The sequence below is a fragment of the Oryzias latipes genome, chromosome 5 (genome assembly GCF_053564925.1).
Source record: "Oryzias latipes strain Hd-rR chromosome 5, Olatipes_Hd-rR_3.1".
Classification (NCBI taxonomy): Eukaryota; Metazoa; Chordata; class Actinopteri; order Beloniformes; family Adrianichthyidae; genus Oryzias; species Oryzias latipes.
The window spans coordinates 12600391-12615719 of record NC_136241.1 but is presented as its reverse complement, the minus strand read 5'-3'; the positions used below and the strand labels follow the sequence as shown (position 1 = coordinate 12615719).

The window sequence follows — 15329 nt, the reverse complement described above, 5'->3', positions numbered from 1 at the left end:
TACAGCGAGTTTCTGAGCAGGTATGCCTCGGACGCCACGTTCAAAAAAAGTGAGCGGGCCAGGTTTGCGGCCTCGGTCATGGAGCTCATCAGGAAGGAGTGTGGTTTGCTCGCTCGGCAGCTGCGCTGCTACAGCAAAGACCGGAAAGACGTAGATCCCGAGACGGCCCGCCGAGCGAAAGCGTGCGCCGAAATGGTGGATCGAGAGCCCTGGGAAGTGAACAAGATCCAGAAAGATTGGTACACGATGTGCAAACATGACCAGTGCAACAAAGACAAGGAAGAGCAAGCTCATGCCAAGGAGGTGAACGCGGCTGCCAAAGTGGCGTTCTTCAAACTCAAAGTTTACTGCAGCAAGCTCAAGGAGCTGGGGAGCAACGCAGCCCGCTTGGACGGTGAGCTCAGCGACAGAAATCCTTGTCACAGAGAGGCAGTCAACCACCGGGAGGGACGGAGAGAGCCCTCAAAAGACGGCTCGGCACTCTTCACCCCCATCCCAGAGGCGGTTCCTGTTTCGACCTGGATAAGGAACTTGTCTGTGTTGCTCCTTAGCCATCCGTGGTTGCACGACTCCACGGGATGCAGGAGAGAGGCTGTGTGCAAGCTCCTGAACTTAGACGGTGCTCTTCTGAGCGAGACAAACAGGGAGCTCTTGAGAGAATGGGTGGCGTACAACCAGGGAACTGTCAACGAGCTCCGTAAGCGCGGCATCAAGGATCGCCTGAGTAGAGCTTTGACCCGATGTTTGGAGTCTCAATCCACACAGGGGTGGAGCGACAAGGTGGCCACATCGTTTGCGCCAGTCCACGAAGTGGAGGCCTCCAGGCAGCCTCCCCGAAGACTCTTCTCGCCGCAGCCAGTCAAGAAGCCAGCGGCGAATGATGTCAACACGGGCCTAGCAGGCCATGATCGCGGAAGAAAGGCCGAAAGGAGAGGCTGCCAGACTGCCTCCAGAGCTCGACGCTGGTTGCCCCCCTCGGCCGAGCGCGTCCGTGTGACGCGGTCTCCGGTGCCTAAGAGGAGAAGGGTCAGGCACCACCCGAGAGACAGTTATTTTCTCAGCGAAGCCGAGGAAGACAACTGTCTGGAACCTCCCAGCCCTGAAACTGAGGAAGAGTTGGAGCAATGGGGAGAGGATAATGGGAGCTCCTCAGAAAGTTCTGACGATGAAGGTTCTGACAACTACAACTACAACAGTTTCATTGATGACGCCTCATCGTCCGGAGATGAAGCCCCCAACCGGCGGGGCTACAAGCGGGTGCTCAGCTCGGACGACTCTGAGATCGAAGACGCGCTTGAAAGGCCGTATTCCGGGAGACTGAAGGGCAGGGGGTCAAGGTTTGGACCCTCGGTCGAGCGAAGCAAGAGGCTGAGGATCACAAGTGTGTTCACGCGGCGACAAGGCAAAGAGTCGGGTCACGACACTGAAGATGCTTCCGACACTTACTACATCGGGCGCAAACATGCAATTCCCCCAGAAGCCAGGTCACTGAAATCTGCCTCCGGGGCAGCACTGCGTCTCTCAAGCAAGAAAGCCGGAGAAGTCAAGGGTCGAGGTTCGGTGAGTTCCAGTGCTTGGGGGGCTTCCTCACGCTCTTCAAGTTCAGAGAGTCGAGGGTCTGAATCTGAGGGAAGCGGACAGGAATCTGAAGGACAAGTCTCGGGCATGTCGACCGCTAGCATCCGTTCGCATCGTGAGCACAAGGCCAGAAACTCCCTGAAGTCTGCGGACCAGGGCAAGCGGTGCCTAACCGTCAGGCATCCCAGCGAGAAGCTGGAGATTGACGATCAAACCCTGAGATCGCCCGCAAAACCAAAGCAGATCACGCCGTCTAAACTGAGCGGTTCCCTGGGCAGCTCTGCCTTTGGTTGCGACGACACGTACGCAGGGTACGACCCACCGAGAAAGAGGAGCGTGGAGTGGGCGGGGCCTCACGCCGAGCGACCAGAGCCGGCGAAGGACCCCAAGCCCATCGAGATCAGAGAGTCTGATGCCAACTTGCTGGACTTGGGAGAGGGGTCCTGTCGCATCTGGTCCAAAGGCAAGGACAAACAAGAGGCGTCTCGGCTGTGCCCCTCGAGGGACTCAGACGTCTGCGGACACTCCGGAGAAAGCGAAGAAGAGGGATGTGCTGCTTACTCTGTGACGATGTAGCAAAAGTCAGACGAACGACCGGCTCATCCGTCAAAAGTTGAAGACCACCCCACTGAACCCTTGAAACTCAACGTGTGGAGTCTCGGTGGACGAGGACCGTCATAGACTCGCCGCTCGCACGGCGTGAAGAGTTCTTCCAGATCTCACTTGGAGAAGGCATTCATGACTGCAGACTCAGTTCTGTGTGTCATTTTGACATCTGTTTGATCTCAGTGCAATTATGTGTGATGAAATAAAGAAAATAAAAAAAAAAAAAATCAAATCAGATGCTTTGCTTTGTGTTTCTTGTATTTGTTTGGCAGTTTGAAGTCCAGTTCACCCTTTGAGGACCCGACCGAACTTGCGGTGAGACTCTGTGGCTCGACCGAGCCTAGGACGGTCCCCATGCGGTGCCTCAATGATCAAAGCACTCAAGGGCTCGCAGAGTATACCTGGATCCTTCGTGTATTTTTTTTTGCAACTCTTTCCTAGCACTGAGGAAGAAAACCCCCAAACAAAAAGCTAAAACAAATAGAGGCATCCATCAAAGGTGTTCTCAAGTGTCTTTATTTTGTCTTTATTTTATTTTTAAGTTGCATTATTTTATTTTTCTTTGGTTTTAAATTCCTCTACTCTCTTTTCTTTTCTTTTCAAACTATTTTATGCGTCCCAAACTGTGTGCTCAGCACATGCCCCGTAATCCGGCCTTAACAAAAGTTCTCCAGTATTCACAAAAGCACTCTGACCACCACTGAAAGGATCCGGTCACAATGGGAAATCTCCAACCCAGCACAGACTGGGCCCGACCACCAGCAAAACGGTCCGATTGAGAAGAGTTTAGCTCCGACTGCCTCTGAAATTGTCCAACTCACAGCAAAAGTAAACAAAGAGAGCCCGCCTTCTGACTCTGTGTGCTTCTGACTGCCTTTGAGAAAGACAGACTCCACACGTTGCCAGCCGTCCGACGAGCTCATGAGAGAGTGAGTGAGTGTGAAGCACACAACCAGTCACAGATCTAGATGTAGTGTTCACAGCACAGCCAAAGGCCAAGCCGTTAGATGTAGTATTTGGAGTGCAGCCGAAGACAAAGCCACAGCAGGCTTCGTGCACAGCTTGGCCATGAAGTCTGACAAGATGGCTCAGCGGAAGGAGCAAGCGACGTTGCCTTATAGAGAATCTGACACCGCCGTGGTGAAAAAGGTGAATTTGCCCAAAGACAGGAGAGCCCTGTTCCTCGCGTTGGACGCCGAGACTCTGCACGACCACGAGACGGCCGAGCTGGCTTTTCGTGCTTTGCGGCCCTGCGAAAGGTCCATGGTGCAGCTGCTCCTCTACCTCACGTACTGCTGCAAAGGACAGGTCCTCCAGTTGACGTTGGAGGACCCTGACTTTTCGAGCATGTCAGCTCCCGTCCGGGAAGATTTCGCACATGGACGGCTTTTTTGTTTTGTGTTGGACATGAACAGGGGCAACTCTTTTGAAGCTTCTGGCTTCACGACCACCAGACGTGAGCCGCCTGGGCGTTGGGATCGCGATGAGAACGACCCAGCCGAGTACGTGTCCGGCGGCAGGCTGCTGAGTTTCGTGGAGGCGGACGCGAGCGTGTTTAGAGGCCCTGGAGGGAGAGGTGAGACCAACGCAGCGGACCAGCCCTTCGACTCGAGTGCTGACAGCGAGCCTGATGGGGTTGAGGACGAGCCCGGCTGCGAGGAGACGCTTGACGCGGCCGACATCGACTGCAAAATTGGAGAGGAGGCCTACAACGCCTTCATGAGACTTCAGCTCGTCAGGCAGAAAGCGGCATCCCTGAACAACGCTATGATCGTCATGAGAGACCCCAAAGCGGAACTGAGCCCTGCGTTCGAGTGGTTAGACATTCACAGTGACACGCTGAACCCCGATAAGATAGACAGGAAAAGGGTCAAGGAACTGCAGGGCTCCATGTTCATGCCTGCCAGCCAGGGCGGGAAGCAGACAGTCACGCTGCCTGAGGCGATCACCGATCTTACATTGAAGTCTCTCGCGGATGCTATAGGAAGGATCACGGACACCGAGAGTCGGGGACAAGGCAAGGAGCTGTTCGAGCGCCTGATCTCGAGACTCACCGAGGACAATTGGAGAGGGCACAAAGTGGTGCGAAGGTACAACTCTGCCATCCCGAATGACGCGAGGTTCTTGGAGGAGGCGAGAGCCTTCACTAGAGCGCTAGCACACGAAACCTCGGCCCAGGTCTCTGTGGGCAGGCTCCTGGTGTTTAGGTACTCGATCGAAAAACTGATAGACAGGGACAAGCCCGACGCTTTCCTAAATTCCATGCTCCATAGGCACATGCCAGTGGGAAAGCGTTGCATATCGAGAGCGCTGCGAGAGATCGAGGCCAACCGCAGGACCCGACACCTTGCTCTGCTGTTGAGGGGTGGCCGCTGCCACTGCCCCCGCCCTGGACCGGCCGTCGGCCAGGACCGTCGAGGGAGGAGGTGCCGGGAAGACTGTCAGACTGCGTACGCGTGCTTCTACAACGCGTGTGAGCAGCACCCCTTCTCCGTGAGCAGGTGCGACTACAACCATTACTTTGCGCACCTGTACCCTCACCTGGGAAAACTTGAACGCCTGAGCAAGGACATGAAGGCGAAATACGGAGGACACAGGCACTTCGAGAGCATAGCCAACATGGTCTTCGACATCCTTGTGAAGCGCCGTTCCTCGGAGGCCGACGCGCTGTACGCGGGGCTCCGGGACCTGATGGGAGAAGGGATGCTCAACTCGCGACTGTCTCTCGGCCGCGCTCTCCCCGACATACACGAGGAACTGTGCCTGGGGCTCCCGGCCGACGACTACTACGACGACTACGCCGAGGACCCGCGTTCGCTGAACCCTGTGAAGGTCTACGACCACGCGCTGGTGCGCTACATGTTTTCTGACAGCCTCCAGGTGGGAAGGCTATTTCAGGCCTCCACCACCTTCAACTACGTGGTGACCAACACCGCGCCCAGGTACACGATCGAACGGATCATGCTGTTCAACGTCACCGGGCCCGGGGAGGGCAAGAGCTACGCCAACAACGTGCTGAACTGCCAGTTCAGGCAGGTGAAGGGCTGCATAGAGACGCTCACGTCCTTCACCCCGCAAGCGTTCAAGTACAAGCAGCAGAGGAAAGCTTGCGTGGTGATGATAGACGACGCTCACATCACCCACGAGAAAAACCTAAAGGCCCTGGACAAGGAGTCCAGCGTGATACCGAACACGTTCAAGAACCTGCTGGACACCAGCGTCTTGGAGAGCGACGTGGTGGGCAAGGATGCGTGCAGCGGAAAGGTGGACACTGTGAGGTATCAGGCGGTGCACAACTGCGGGTTCGTGTGGAACACCAACACCCTGGGGTTCGTGAGCGACGCCTGGGCCGACCGCTGCGTGATCATGGAATCCGAGTTCTCGGCGCACGTGACTCGGACGCGCAGCTCGAAACAGCTGCAGGACACGGTGGAGAAGCGATCCATGGACAATGTGGCCACCGTCTGCCTGTACAGGCAGAACCTTGTGCAGTCGGCCACCATGATCGCGGAGTCCGAGATCATGCAGTTCGACAGGAGGTTCGACGTGGCCAGAGACGCCTGCGTCGAGGCCATGTACGCCAGTTACGTTGTGTGCGCGGGAGCCTTGAGCAGACGGGCGTCCTTCTGCATAAACCAACTGGTCTTCGCCGAGGCCATGAAACTGGCCTGCCACTTTGTGTTCGACGTGTGGGTCCCCCCGTGGACGGAGGTGCCCGACGAGGGGAGCTTCCCTGACCTCCGCGGCTTCGTGACGCAGCTGAACAGGAACCGACTGCGGGCCCTGGACAGGCTGTCTTTCGGACAGATCTGCCTGGAGACCAACGCCGTGTACAAGCTCTGCGCGGCCGCCTGCCTGCCGGACATTTGCCCCCGCGTCCTGGACGCACAGGGACGCTTCGCGTGCAAGGCGCTGGGCCTCCTTCTTTGCCAGGTGCGGGAAAAGGGCCTGAAGACCGCAGTCAAGGACCGTCAGATGTGCATTTCTGGCGTCGATTCTGTGAGTTTTTCGGGCCCCGAGTTCAGAGGCGACAACGACGCCGCTCACGAGATGCTCCAGCTTTGCTCGTATTGCACGTTTCCTGAACGTGGCGGGTCGGGTCCAAGGAGCCGCAGGCTCTGCTCGTACAAATGCGCCCCTTCTCAGAACGCGCAGCAGGGCAGGCGCGGACACGCTCGGCCCAAAAAGGTGAGCTCCGTCACCCTTTCTCTCGAAGCGGTCTACGACATGCTGGCCCTGTACGCGCCTGAGGCGCACCGGGGCTTCTGGGACCAGCTGGGCAAAGCGATGATGGACGCCTACTACAACAAAACGGTCGAAAAGACCAACGCGTTCGGGACCGCGCAGGCCGACGGGGACGAGGAGAGGGATCGGCACGTGAGACTGGTGTTTTCCCTGGACTTCGGCGACGACCCGGTTCGCTCTCTGATACTCGAGGCGACGGCTGGAGTGGATCCTCTGAACGAACTCTCGTTCAACAAATGCGCCATCGGGGGACAGCTGTTTCGCTGCACTGCGCCCTTGTACTACGGAGGGCTGGTGGCGAGAGCCTTCAGGCTCAAGGGGTGCGACCTGCCGCCGGGATCTCTGGACCCGCTGCACGAGAGGGAGTCCGAGAGAGGCCCGGCGGACACCTTTCACGGGCCTCGCTTGAGCGTCTACTCGCCGGAGTACTCGGGCCTGCCGGTGAAAAACGTGAGCTCCTTCTGTGCCACGCGAACCGTGTACCACCAGGAGCGAATTCTGCTGAGGGTGGAAGACGGCGCCCGCAGGCCCGTCGTCGAGCTGGAGCCGGATTGGGAGTGGTTGGAAGCCTGCGAGGTGTTCAACAGACTGCACGGTCGTGACGTGTTTACCGTCGAAAGCCTGAAACGGGACTACGCCGTGGCCATGACTGCGGTCAAGGGGGAGGACGCGTCCAGGGCGCCTTTGAGATCGCAGAGGTTGGCCAGAGCGTTGAGCATCTTGCGCGAGGCCGACGGCCGGGCCGCTCTGGAGATGAGAACGTGGACTTCGACCCAGTCTCGCGCAGGTGAAACTCTGCACGAAGTGAGGACTTCTGAACTGGGAGGGATGGGCCGCTCGTGCAAACGGCTGACCTCCGGGTCAGTCTGCACTGAGAACCTTGACAAGCGACGAAGGCGTTGACTAAGGACATCTGAGCGGTTCGCTTGACAAATCTTTTGTATATGAGAGCGTCCCCAAGTCATGTTGTAATAAAAAAATCATTCCCCAAAACCAATTCTGGGTGTCTTTGTGGCTTTTTCATTCGTTTTGTTATTGTTTTATTCAGCAACCAAGTACCAAACAGTGGCTCCGCGCGCTGTCTCACTGTCCCTGAGACCCCGAACAGAATCAGAATCAGAACCAGACAGTGGCTCTGCGCGCTCCCTCGGGGGTCCGAGCGACTGCTCTGATGACTGTGGCTCCACGCGCTGTCTCGCGGGGTCTGTGTGACCCCGAACAGAATCGGAACCAGAAAGTGGCTCCGCGCGCTGTCTCGCGGGGTCTGTGAGACCCCGAACAGGATTGGAACCAGACAGTGGCTCCGCGCCCTGTCTCGCAGGGTCCGTGAGACCCCCAACCAAGCTGGAACCAGACAGTGTCTCTGCGTGCTAACTCTGGGTGTCCGTGAGACTCCGAACAGAATTGGAACCAGACAGCGGCTCCGCGCGCTGTCTCCCGGGGTCTGTGAGACTCCCAAACGAATTGTAACCAGACAGTGGCTCCGCGCGCTCTCTCCGGGGGTCCGAGTGACCCCAATGATGACTGGAACCAAACAGTGGCTCCGCGAGCTGTCTCGTGGGGTCCATGAGACCCCCAACCGTATTGGAACCAGACAGTGGCTCCGCGCGCTTTCTCGGGGGTCCAAGCGACCGCTGTGATAACATGTACCAAACAGTGGCTTTGTGTGCTGTCTGGCGGGATCCGTGAGACCCCCAAGAAAGTTGGAAGCAGACAGTGTCTCCGCGCGCTGTCTCGCGGGGTCCGTGAGACCCCAAACTGAATTGGAACCAGACAGTGGCTCCGCGCGCTGTCTCGCAGGGAGACCGAGCGACCCCGATGATAACTTGAACCAAACAGTCTCTCCGCGCGCTGTGAGGGAGTCAAACGGACGAAACGTAAAACGGGGGAAGTGCGTGGCACAGAGGAGAGAGAAGAGAAAGTGGGGAGGGATGGATGGCCCGGGTCAGGGGGCCTGTCTTCACGCGCAAGGTGGCCCGCGGGCTCTGGGCATTTGCTGAATTCGTGCTTTTGTGCGGGGTCAATTTCTTCGTGACCCTGTACATGCACCCCACGGACCGCGAGCGTGCAGTCGCGTTGATCAGGAAAAGGGAGGAGGCTGAGGTGGACACCGCCATCAACACCATGGCCAGGCCCTTCACAGGCCTGGACGCCAACATAGACAAAGGGATCTTCGGCTCCGAGTCTTGCGACAGGGCCGTGTCCGCCGAATACGTGAACGAGCTGCGCTCGGCCGAGACCCAGAGGGGCCAGCTCCGCTACATGCTGATGGCGCTCAGGGGCCGGATAGACGCCGTCAGGCTGGTCGGCGTGGTGGACACTCTTTCGGACAGCGTGGGGCTTCAACTCAACGCTTCGGCCAAGATAAACAGGACGGTGCTCGCCTTGAATGTCCACAGGGACCTAGACGACATGAGGGAAGCAGTGTCTAAAATGACGGTGGAAGACGCCAGCGGGGCATACGAAGACGGCCAGCTCACTCAGAGGCACCCTCACGAGCTCGTGTGACAGCTGTAAACCGGGGTTCCGCCGCTTTGGTTTTGCGATGGGGAACATGCGCAATTTCATCACGGTCCGTGTTTTTTTTTTCGGCCTTCGTGTAACGTCTGTGTCTTTTTTTTTTAAATTGTCTTGTTTTGTTTTCAAATGCGACAGCGGTTAACCGTCTTCGTGTGAGAACACAAGAAGCGTACTTTGTTCAAAATGATTTTATTCAAAATATAAAAGGAAAACACATCAAACATTTCAAGAGGGTACACTTTCTTTAGATGTAGGCTAAAAAAAAAAAAACAACAACAAGCATGAGGTAGAAAGACAATTGAGCAAGCATTCGTCGTTTCTGCGACTACAATGCGTCCGTCGAAACAAGACTTTCGAATAACTGCGAAGTAAGCGGGGAAACATTTCTATCGCATTTCGTATGCAGCCTTTCTGATGAAAGAAAGAACACACACACACACACACACAAACACAAGCACTGATGAGCGATGATAAAATAATGTAAGACCAGGCTCACAAATGTTCAGGTGTAGTCATTTTTTTACTTTCCGTAAAAGGTGCAAATGGGCGGGGTGTCCGTGTTTTCATTCTCCAAGTAACGGTGGTAGTTGCTGAACTCCTCCGACACGTTCATGTAAAGGGTCTGGGGTTCGCAGCGAAACACCGGCATGTAGTCAAACAGCGCGGCCGCGGCCGCGTCTTTGACCAGCACCTCATCCGGATGCAAGCCGACGCTTCGCTTCCTGAGGTGTGAGCCGTCGGGCTCAGTTTTCTCCATCCCGCTTCGGGCTGCGAGCCCAGCGATAACGTGGACGATGGTGGGTCCGTCGAGCGGCTTGCAGTCCAAGACCATGTGGATGTCCCTTTCGACGCCCTCGCCCCCTTCCCTCGAGCGGTACTGCACGGCGAACCACGTGCGCAGGTGGAACATCATCCTCTTGAATGCGGTGCCGGACACCATCTCCCTCACACGACTGTCGTTCAAGGGGATCACCAGTTTGGTCCCATCGAACCAATCCGAACAGCCGACTCCGTCGTTCTTTGTCGTGGTGTGGCGGCACCAAGCGGCCAAGACGATCTGTTTCTCGAACACGAAACAGCACCAGTGAAAGGAATACCCGCCCATGTCCACGTCGAACAGCCGCGGCAGAAGCACGTCGGGCCCGACGGCCTTCTGGGTGCTCGCGGGGCACCATTTCCCCACCAGCACGTGGTCCCAAAACCCCGGGACGTGAGGCATGCAAACGTATCTGTACGCGTCGGTCTCAGGCAACACCTGGTCTTCCCAGTAGGCGAAAGACATGTCGTTTGCCGGGTTCCGTATCAGAGCCTGGAACGCTGCGCGGGGAAAGAACGAGAGAAAAAAAAAACAAGAGAGAGATAGATAGAGAGAGAGACAAGTCATACTCCCGAAACCAGGCAAGCTTGAGGCGTGAGAGGGAGTGCGACTAACCTCGCTTAAGTTCCTCGTGACTGGGCGGCCCTTCGGCCAACATTCTTTCCATGCATTTTTCGGTTTCACTCCTCTGCTGCACAAAGCGGTCGCGGCCCTCTCGTTCGAGATCCCAGACTCCTACGCCCTCCATCTCCGGCAGGTCGGCAAGCGCGTTCGCCGTGGCATTCACGGTTTCGTGCTCGGAGGCGACCCTGTGTTCTCTGCACCCTCCCTGCGCCCTGAAGCACAGCGTGCAGAGGACGCATCCGCAGAGGCACTGCACGGGCCGATTGAGTCCAAGGAAGTACTTGTGGCACACCGGCGCACGGTTGAAAATCCGTCTGCAGGACGGGCAAGTGATGAGATCTTCGAGCTTGGACAGGGAGATGCCGGGGATGCCGTCCCAAAGGCGCGGCCCCGCACTGCCCTCTGCGCTTCTGTGCGCAAGTTCCTCCTCTGCGGGCGTCCCGGGCTTCCTTCGGTTGGACTCTGCAAAGAGGCTGGCTCGCTCTCCCCAGACCCCCAAAGACTCGTTCCACAGCGTGGTGCCAGGCTCGTCTTTGTGCGGCTCTGCGTCAGGCTGCGATCTCTGGCGTCCGGCACCTCCATTGTCGAGATCGTCGTTGCCCGTCTCGGGTGGCGGGCGTAGAGAACTGTGAAACTCGAGCGGCTCTGTGCGAGACGTAGCGACCCAAGGAGGAACCTGATAACCGTTTGGGGGCAGCGACGCACACGGCTCGATGCAATCGGGGTACGTGATCAAGTTGATGTCGTCGTACGCTTTCGCGAGGCCGCTCTCGCACAGAGCAGCGCCGTCTTCTTCCTCCAGCGCCCACATGCACGCGTTGTACTCCTCGTCTTCAGCTGAGGGCAAATAACACCCGGAGGGGTTCCTGTAACGTACCCACAGTAAAACAAAAGACAACTTGTCAATATCACCTTCAAACCAGGCGTCCCAGGATTGACGGGATACCTACGGTTGGCCGCTGATGCTCCAGATGGCAGTGTGCAGCTCTTCGTCCATTCGCGTTGCGACCTCGACGCCTTTCTCAGACGCTGGGACTCCGATCTGCCCCGGGCGTAGCGAGTGTTCGCTATCTGCGCCTCGGCCTTGCCCCGCCGCGTCCACCGGGCTAGGCAGAGGCGGCAGAGTTGGCTTGATGCGGCACGCTTTCCCCCGGGTTACGAGGCAGACGCGAGCCTCAGCGACATTCGCGCCAAAGTGGGATAGTTCTTTACCGCCGGGCGCCTCTGGCTCGGTCCTCCTTTTCAAGGGCCGAACCACGGATTTAGTCCTGCGAGGGCTGAGATTCGGGTCCCGCTTGCGCTTAATCCTCTCACTCCGGTGATATCTGCCGCCTCCGTTTCGCATGCAACCGCCGGCAGGGTTTGCCTTTCTTCGACGATGCGCGTGCTCAGGGTCGAGCTCCCTCCCAACCTGCCACTTATCTGTCGGGTAAAGGGGAGGCTCGCGGTCGAGACGGTCGCGTCCCAGGGCGGGCTCGCGTCTGCTTCCTCGGGAACGATCACAAATTCTGTCCCTCTGGTCGCGGCGGGAGGTCTTGCCCTCTGCCCACTCGGGCGTCCGGTCGAAGCGCTTTCCATCTCTCCATCTCTTCTCCGTTGCGTGCCTTCTCCTTTGCTGCAGGTTGCGCAGGGGAGAAGGCGTGGTGTATCTGCGTTGCCCCCCGCAGATCTTTCTTTGTTCGGGGTGGGCCTGCCTCTGCATCTTTTCGTTCTCGCTTCCAACCAAAATCGTCGCTCTGCGGGATTCGTTAGAACAGAGAGGGGTCGAATCTCTCTAGTGTTTCTGTACGAACGAACGCTGGTGTCTGAGGTCAGTCCTCTGTGAGCAAACTTGGCAGCACTTATGTAGCCCCTCCTCGACTCTCTGGGTCGGACGAGTCAGACCGATGTTTGCAGCGTCTGACCGACACGAACAGCGTAATCCGACCAGGCTTCAAAAACGGCCGAGTCCAGTTCAAAGAGTGCGACCGACGCTCGCGGAGTCTGACTTCGACTCTTGGTCACTGTCCTGCCTCCTTGGCTTTCCAGCGAAGCTCAAATAGTCAGACCGGCATCTCGCAGGCCAAGCGTCCTCCGTGGCATCGATCCGCTGTTCATCGGAGCAACACAGAAATTCGGAACACAAAAAGTTCTGGGCTAAGAAAAGAACACTGGTAGGCTTAGGAGAGGGTAAAGAATGTTTGGGAGCAAAAGGAAAAGGGTGAAAGGAGTAAAACAAAAAGGTGGAGGCTTGGGAGGAACAATGGAAGCCCATGTTGTATGAAGGGGGGGGAAGGGAGTAGAGGTGTTGGTGTGCATAAAATTAATTCTGATCAGCACAACTGTTTGTGCACGCAGAGCTCTGGAGCAGTGACGCTTGTTCACCCCAACAAAGGCAGCTTTAGACTCTTGTCGATTCCAGGTACGGTAAGCTGTGCTCGAAAAGCGCAACTGTTTCGAAAAAGAAGAAAAAAAAAAAGCTAACCCGTTGAACAATTAGGATTTAACACATGAACTCGCTTACGTGAAAAAAAAAAATCTCTCTCTCTGGTCCTGAGCTCTAAGCTCTGCGATCCAGGTTCAGCAGCATGAAGCCTCGTGAGATTCAGCAAAGTGGAAAGTCCTTTCGCATTTGGAAGTTGTCGTACGCAGAGGACGGCCCGTTGGGAGAAATCTTCCGCGCTGCACTGAGTCTTGGCCTCTGTGGTTGGACCTCGCTGTCCCCTTTCCTTCTCCCAGTCAGCCTCCTCCTCCTCCTTCATAAAGAAAGCCCACCTTCTATCTCTTCCTCTTTCTCTTCCAGTGCCTTCCTTCTCCCTCTCTGTCTGACTCTGCCTCGCAGAAGTCTGACGGGAGTGCGGTGGACCAGAAACCGGAAGCCGGAAACGGAAACTAGACCAGAAGATTCGGATCACAGGCCCCTTCAAGACTTGTTCCGTGCAAACCAAGAGAGGTCAAAGTAACCTTACACAGGTTTAACAAACACTCGAGGGAAGTTGCTCCATAAAGAGCTCGACAGTGAAGGTTCGAGAGAAGTAAAAAGAAAAATCGATCCTTCTGCCATGGACGCCATCCTGGAAAAGTACTGGATGTCCAGCCATTGCCTGGGCAAGGGGGCTTCGGCAAAGTGTTTCTGTGAAAGAGGCGGTGCGACGGGATTTCCGTGGCCCTGAAGTTTGTCCCGCTCTTGCGTACGAGATGCTGTGAAGTTGACGGGACCAGTAAGCCGCTCGAAGCGGTCGCCTTGGAAATGGTCTCCAAAGACCCTCCGTTTCCGGGGATCATCCGCATGCTGGACTTTTACAAGACCCGGGGAGCTTGGGTGATAATCACGGAAAAGCCAGAAAACACGCAAGATCTGTTCGACTACATCACAACCTGTAAGCTTCTGCGTGAGGACACTGCCAGAGAATTTTTAGGTCAGGTCATCCAGGCCCTGCTCCACTGTCACAGCCGCGGTGTCGTGCACATGGACGTAAAAGACGAAAACCTGCTGCTGGACCTGTCTACGCGCAAGCTGCTACTCATCGACTTTGGCTCTGCCGTTTTTCTCAAACCCGACAAAGAGTACGACACCTTCGACGGGACTGCGACGTACGCGCCCCCCGAACGACTCACCCGAGGATGCTACAAAGCTCTTCCGTCTGAGGTTTGGTCGTTGAGGATTCTTTTGTACGACATGGTGCACGGGGACATAGGACTGCGTGGCCCTGATAAAATGGTGTTTGAGCAGCACGCCCGAAGAGAGACCGACGCTGAAAGACATACTGGCCCACACTTGGATGCTGAAGCGAGGCTCGGAGGTGCACGAGGGCGACGCCTCGGCCGGAGCCCCGACACCCACGCGAGGGGATCTCCAGCGATCGGAGCCCGGCTCGGCTCTGGCGGCCCGAGCCCACGATGTCGAAGTGAACGAAACGCAGCTTCGTCCCGCGACGCTCTGCTCCGAGGGCTTCGAATCAATCTGGAGGAGATTGCCGTCCTTCGACCGACTTCCCAGTCGTCAGCGGAGTATCGCCGCAGAGACAAGACGTTCTGCGGCTCGTTGCCGTTCAGATGTCTCGCAGAGCGGAGCGCATTGTCCGGGTCAAGGAGAGCTCCCAAAAACGGAGTAGGATGTAGGATGTTTGACAAGATGGCTCGTGTTGTATAGATGGCAGTGCCATGATAATTCGGTAGAGCTCGTTCCCTGATGACTACTGTACAGTTTTCTTGCCTTGTTCAAATAAAAGTTAAGCAGGAACCTCAACATTGCATATTTGCTTTCATTTTTGCTCATGTGTTTTGTGACAACATGACTATTTGAAGAGACAGTTTTCTAATTAGTGGATACATCACACGACAATCTCGTTTTTTTTAAAGATTGAAATGCAAAAGAAAAATACATTGGTGTGTATAATTTTTAATCATATAACGTTCAGCATATACACAGGTTATACAAAGTGATTACCGTATACAAAGGTTACATGTTCTCGAATACTTGACACAGCTATGAGAATATAGTTAGTTAGTGAACATGTTACGTAAAGTTACTGTCTTGTACAAGATACGGTACACATTGAGACGAGTAATAGCAGCCCGGCCACGCATGGTCCATTTCGTCAAAGCGGACGGAAATGGCAGCCAGAGCGTTCCGCTGCAAGGTTACTTTAATGACCCGGTCCTCCCGCTCACCGCAGCACCAGCAGAGTGGGGTGAGAAACGAAACGGTCCGAAGAACCCTCATGCTTCCCTACTCGAAAATGAAAAGAAAAAAAAAAAGAAACAGTGTGTTGGAAAAGTCAGCAGAAGTCAGTGACTTTAAATACCCTAAGTGAAATGAGATTTTTTTTTGAAAAAAAGAAACAAAGGAAAAAGAAAGAAAAAAAAATTGTTGTTGCGTTAGTTACAAGGGGGCTTACAAAGAGGCTCCGACCAAAGTTTAGGGACACTGACCTGAGCTCTGAGACTCCGACCATCA

At 56.0% G+C, this 15329-nt stretch overlaps 1 pseudogene; it reads left to right on the top strand.

Annotated features, from left to right (window-relative positions):
• Positions 1-12950: 12950 nt before the first annotated feature.
• On the top strand, positions 12951-14794 carry LOC101159808 (serine/threonine-protein kinase pim-2-like; annotated as a pseudogene).
• The last annotated feature ends 535 nt before the right edge of the window (positions 14795-15329 follow it).